The following is a 6549-nucleotide window of genomic DNA, read 5'->3' on the forward strand; positions in this document are numbered from 1 at the left end:
AGAAATGAATAATGAAAACATTTAAAATGTTATCGTGCAACAAGAATCTGTCTCTCAGCCGTGAGCAGATTCCAGAACCATCCTCTTGCAGCTTTGCAAAGACAATGGACTCTTCCTTCCTGATCTACAGATGCTCGCTCATTCTCACCTAAGGGGAAACCATGGTGGTGAAGTGTAACCAGGGAAACCATCCATGTATGTTGGAGGAGCTCCAAAAGCGCCTCTCCTTTAAAGACCTCGGCCACTCCCTCCATTTCACTTTCTCCCCGAACTCCTTTTTGTTATCCTAGTGCTAGAAATCCATATCTACACATCCTCATAAACTCCAGCTTTGGTTCAAATATAATAAGACATCAGATGAATTAGATGAACAAATAATTATAGGTCAAGAAAAATGTAACAAGGGTGCATGGCATGTTTCTATAATCCCATCTCTTTTCTAAGAGGTAGAGGCAGGTTTAGAAGTTCAGGGTCATTTTGGCTGTACAGTGGGGTGTGGCCTAGCCTTGGATCAACAAGATGCTGTCTTAAACAAAGGAAAAACCAGAAAGGCCAAGTACAAGGAGAGGACCAGCTTTGGTATGTCTGCAAATTGCTGACATGGCTTCAAATTCAAGGTAGTTCATCATGTTTTACCAAGTTGTCTTGGCTATGAACATAGTCCACAATGCCTTCCATGAGGCTTGCTTTGAGTACCAAATGATTTCATATTCACATGGCACACACTTAGCTATAAAATTTATGAGAGCAATTGAAGACAAATATTCCAGTTATCCTCCACAAAACACAAAAGTAGACCCCCATACATGGCCTTCCAAATCACCTGCATTTTCTTTCCAGAGCTTGGGTGTACTACACGGAGTCCTGGAACTGCGGTTCGCTGTGTCCTGGTGGGTGAAATAGAGTCTGGAGTGTGGAGGTGCTGTGTTCACTTCCCTGGGCTTCTGGAAGTCTGACAAGCAGGTGGAGATCCCGTTGTTTATAAAGCTCTGGGATGTGACCGACTCAGCCCCAGCCTTCCTGGATGTATAGGGTGGATCAGCAAAGGTTAACCAGGAGCCTTTAATCTCATCTCAGGAGGCTGAGCCAGGAGGATGGTTCAGATTTTAGAGAATCTTAGGCTATATAACAAGTTCTAGGCTCAAATTCAAACAAACAATGTACAAACAAGCTCAACTATTTAGTATTAGTTTTCTGTAGAGCAACAGAAATTGTAGAATAAATCTCTCCATATATTTGCGTGAATATATATATGCATGCATTTATGTATATTTATATATAAATATATTCTTAAAAAGAATTTATTAGAATGACTTACAGGCTGTAGTCCTGATCTGGCTGTGACAACAAAGTCCAAAACTCCAGGTGTCTTAGTCGACTTCTCCTCTTGTCTTCAGGAAATGCTAGATTCCTGAAGAAGGAGGCTCCACTGCAGAAGAACGAATGGACTTGCTAGCCAAGCGACAATTTGCATCCAAAGAGCAAGTGCTTCCTTCTTCCGTGACCTTATATAGGATTCTAGAAGAAGGTGTGGTTCAGATTAAAGGTGTGTTCCCTCCATGCCTACAGATCCAGATGAAAAATTTGTGTCTTCCAGCTTCGGATTAGAGGTAGATCTATTGATTTAAAATCAGGGGAAAAAAATCAAATAAGTTGTGCCCTCATTTTTGATGTTAGTTAATAGCAAATGTAGTCAAGTTGACAACCAAAACCAGTTATCCATAGTTTAAATTTATTTTTTGAGACAGGGTCTATTTCCATAGTCCTGACCATCCCAGAACTCACCATGTCGAGTCCCCATACCTTTCTGTCTGCCTCTGCTTTGCCTAATCCAGTGCTGTGATTAAAAGTGTGAGCCACTATGCCCAGGTAATTTAGTATTTGATACATTTACTAAATATATTCACATGACCTAAAGTTACATTGTAAACATGAAACATAAAGATTTTAACCCTTTATTTTGTAAATAAAAATCATTTCTAAAATTGAGGGTAATCTATGTTAATCGGGGAAGGAGGATATGGCAATATCACCAAAAGGCACAAAGAGAAACAGAAAGCAGGGAAGGAGATCAGAGAGTAGCAGGAAGCCAAGGTCCGAGGAAAAGGCAGGAATGGCAGAGCAGTGAGGACTCCTATGATGAAGGCCACCTTAGATTTGCCTACTCTGGGCCTGGCCACCTAGCCTGGCCATCTTTCATTTCATCTCAGTACTGTCACCAGCCTGAGTGACTGTGTCCAGAACCCTTCCCTGCTCTACAGAAACATTCCGCTGCTTCTTCTAGCACGTGTGGTGGAAGGTGTTGCTATCACATTCACATGAATACAAAGGAAACTGGGGTACAACATGGATGACTAATTTGAACAGGGAACCACTTCCTTTAGTCCAAGGGTAGAGAAAACTCATTCTTTTTGTTCTTGGGTTTTCTTTATTTGAGTTTGTTAAGAAAGACTCTTCTATCCTGCAACCTACTTTGGAGCCAAGAATGATCAACAGTTTTGCCCCTTCCCCGCATCATCTACTAGTTGCTGTGATTACATCCAGCAGTCACACACTCATGTGATAAAGGGAATGGAAAGCCATTGGGAACAGAGTTAGGTTTTATTAGGTGATTTTAATGCACATTTTAAGCATCAAGACAAGAGAAAGTCAACTTGGATGAATGGGTGTGAACTCCTAACAAAGTTATTTTTCTTCTTTCTTCCTTCCTTCCTTCCTTCCTTCCTTCCTTCCTTCCTTCCTTCCTTCCTTCCTTCCTTTCTTTCTTTCCTTCTTCCTTTCTTTCTCTTTTTCTTTCTTTTTCCTCTTTTTCCTCCTCCTCCTTTTCTATTATTTATTATTTGAGACATGGTTGCAAGTATCCTAGGCTTACCCACAACTTCCTCAGTAGCATAAAATAACCTTGAACTCCTTCTTCCTGCCTCTGTCTCCTGAAGCTGAAAGTTTAGCTTGAGACAAGGCCCATCTACCCTCTTTTGTTTCATTCTTTTGTCTCCTTTTAAATACTCCTTTTTCCTTTGTACCTTTCTTCTTCTTCTTCTTCTTCTTCTCCTTCTTCTTCTTCTTCTTCTTCTTCTTCTTCTTCTTCTTCTCCTCCTCCTCCTCCTCCTCCTCCTCCTCCTCCTCCTCCTCCTCCTCCTTCTTTTTTTTGTTTTTGTTTTTTTTCGAGACAGGGTTTCTCTGTGTAGCCCTGGCTGTCCTGGAACTCACTCGGTAGACCAGGCTGGCCTCAAACTCAGAAATCTGCCTGCCTCTCCCTCCCAACTGCTGGGATTAAAGGTGTGCACCACCACCTCCTGGCCTGTACCTTTCTTCTTTTATTTCTTCTTTGTTGACCCAAGCTCTCAACCATGTTGGCGATCACTCACTGGACATCTAACTTTTCAATCAAAGGGGTACTGTGAACATAGATCTGGCCTATTCTTTGCATAACCTTCTCAACTGAGACACTCAGCCAGTCAGAATACTGAAGCATCGATAGATCAGGAATTAGGAATCCCTTCTTTTCCCAGTGATGCAACAGGTTGATTCCTTTAATCAATTCACAGGTAATGGGCTACGGCAATACATGAAAACAGTTTTAAGGCTTTGTTTGTTCATTTATGTGTTTTATTAGAAGTAGGAAACTGAGAAATATTCAAGAAATGAAGGAAGGACAGAGAACCCAGGATTAGGAAAGTTCATTGGTACCAGGTCTCAGAGTCATATCTAAGCTAGAAAATTCTTCTATCCTATTTTCTCATTCACAAGTCTGAGGGGCTCATGCTGGTTCCCAGATGTAGACAGCTGTGTTGATGACATACCTGAACTCAGTGGTCTAGGATGTCTGCCCAGTGTTACCTCTATAGGCCCAGAGGCTGAAAAAGGCCCAGTGTAAAGGGAATCTGAGCCCCATATTAGGACAGGCTTCCTGGGTAGCCAGTGTCACATTCAACCTTTGTCTTTTCTAGAATCTAACTCCAGGGCTTCCTAGCAGTTTCTAATCCTCTCATGAATACTGAGTATTGTGTGATATGTGATGTGTCCTGCACTCAGAGGTCAGACAAGGGTGTGGGATCCCCTGTTACTGGAGTTACAGAGGGTTGTGAGCCACCATGTATGTTCTTGGAATCTAACCCAGATACTCTGAAAGAACTGTAAGTCTTCTTAACTACTGTGTCTTTCCTCTATCTCATGGTGATTCTTTTGGAGACAGAGTTTCAGAGTGTGACTCTAGTTAGCCTGGATCTTGTTATGCAAACCAGGCTGGACTTGAACTCACAGACCCATCTGTCAGAAGTCTTTGTGGTAGTGGGACTAATTGTGTACACCACCACAGCACACTAGGAAGCTGTCTTTCACAAAACCAAACCAAATGTGAACATAGTAATCTTTATTCCTTTCAGTAGTCCCTGTGTACAGTCCTACCCCTGAAATACATGGAAAATGGTTCTTACATCAAGAAAAAGTTTAGGATAAATATTAACATTAAGAAATGTCCACTCTTCTTTTTTTTGGGGGGGGGGGTTCGAGACAGGGTTTCTCTGTGTAGTTCTGGCTGTCCTGGAACTCACTCTGTAGTCCAGGCTGGCCTCGAACTCAGAAATCCGCCTGCCTCTGCCTCCCAAGTGCTGGGATTAAAGGCGTGCGCCACCACTGCCCGGCAGAAATGTCCACTCTTCAATGAAATGCACTGCATATTTCTGAGTAGAGTACCTTTTTGTTTCTAGCAATTTTTAAATGTTTCACATCATTATAATTTTATATACATGTAACAATTAACACAGTTATTTATGTCAGTATTAACATCAATGTCACAACCCTGTCTCTTTAGAAGGAATGAAAATGCTCGTGGAGCGCAGGCCTGCAATCCCAGTGCTTTGGATCAGGAAGATCCTGATTTGTATCTAAACTTGGTTGCCTATGAAGAGCACAGAGGGCGAGAGGTTATAGTATAGAAAGTCTACTGTGTTTTCAGGTCCTTAGTACTCACTGGCATAGATGACAGTATCCCAGAGGACCCAAGACATTTATTTGATCATGTATTTCTAGGTATTAATATATTCCATGTTTTCACTTCATTGACTGTGTTTCCACTGCCGAGTTCCTACAGTGGGACCATGCTTGACAACTCAAAGACACATATGAAACCAGGCAGAGTCATTAACCCATCACATATAATATTAAGACCTGCTTGAGCCACATTTGGTTAATTCCCCAGCCTTTTAAACCCTGACAACAGGACTTGGTATTTAGCTCTGCTCCAAGCCTTCAGGTTTCTTTTAGAGAGCACCACTGAGCAAACTTGATGTATTTAGGTGGAAAGTTAGTGAGCAGTAACCTGGGGACCCCTGGAATCTCTACTGAAGACTCAGGGCTACAGGAGCTAACCTGTAATTACTAAAACATGGACAACATTCCAGTCTTTTCCTCACTCCCCTTTCCCAATGAACAGGACTGTGACACACTGAAGAATGACAACAGTTAGCCAGGACAGTCTGCATGCCATATCAAAGGCCATTTGCTCCCCCATGAGATGGGCAAGCTCTCAGGACCTCTCACATTGCAGTGTTTGGGTTATGCAAACCATCTGAGGCTTGGCCCCAGCAAGAGAGGCTATGAGAGGCTATAGGTAAAAGTGCAATCCAGTTACAGCAAAGGACCCCAGCAGTTTTGGAGATGCTGGTAAACCATGAGAAGACCATAAAGAATAGTGGGGTAAGCAAATGTCTAGAAGAGAAGCTGTTTGTACTACAAAGGGCACAGCTGGAGGAGTGACCCAAGCCCTACAATTATGGAAACTTCTCCAGACACTGAAGTGTCCCACGGAAGCTCAGGCATTACAGAAGCCCCATGGTATGAATTGTTTTACAGACTTACAGAGGCAAATGCATTGACTATTGTCTGAGTTGTCAGAGGATGGGACGTTTTGTGAGCCTGTATAGAAGACTTCTGACAATTCGTGTAAAGTAAGGAAGATGCTGCTGCTGCTTGGTTGTTCTTAGTATCTCTGGATAAATTGCCAGAGGAAAGGAATGAGTTCTGTGATTAAAATTAACCAACGTTTAGAATCTCGGTATAGAGTGGAGGACCACAGTTAATTCTGTGATAAAACTGAATGGCTGGAGATGTGTGGGAATAGTCAAAAAGTTTCTACGTGTTCTCTGGAGCTTTGCTCTAGCAGCCACAGAGCCTGAGTTATGGAAAATCAAGCCAGAGTTCTCATTATAAGGATGGCTGAGTTACAGTGAAAATTCATGTGTCAACCTGGGAGGGTGTCAGTGGTTAGCATGTGGGCTAAAGAGTGGGATCCCGTACCTTGGATGTGAATGTGTGGGAGAATGCCCATTGAAGCTGAGAACACTGAAGCATCAGCATAAGATGTACTCTACCCACACACCCTTAAATCATCTTGCTGTCTTAGATGGGGTTTCTATTGCTGACCCAAATCACCACGACCAAAAGGCAAGTTGGTCTGGAAGGAGCTTATTGGGTTTACAATTTCATATTGTACTATTTACCTCTCTCTCTCTCTCTCTCTCTCTCTCTCTCTCTCTCTCTCTCTCTCTC

Source organism: Grammomys surdaster, unplaced genomic scaffold (assembly GCF_004785775.1).
Source record: "Grammomys surdaster isolate TR1022 unplaced genomic scaffold, NIH_TR_1.0 262, whole genome shotgun sequence".
Classification (NCBI taxonomy): domain Eukaryota; kingdom Metazoa; phylum Chordata; class Mammalia; order Rodentia; family Muridae; genus Grammomys; species Grammomys surdaster.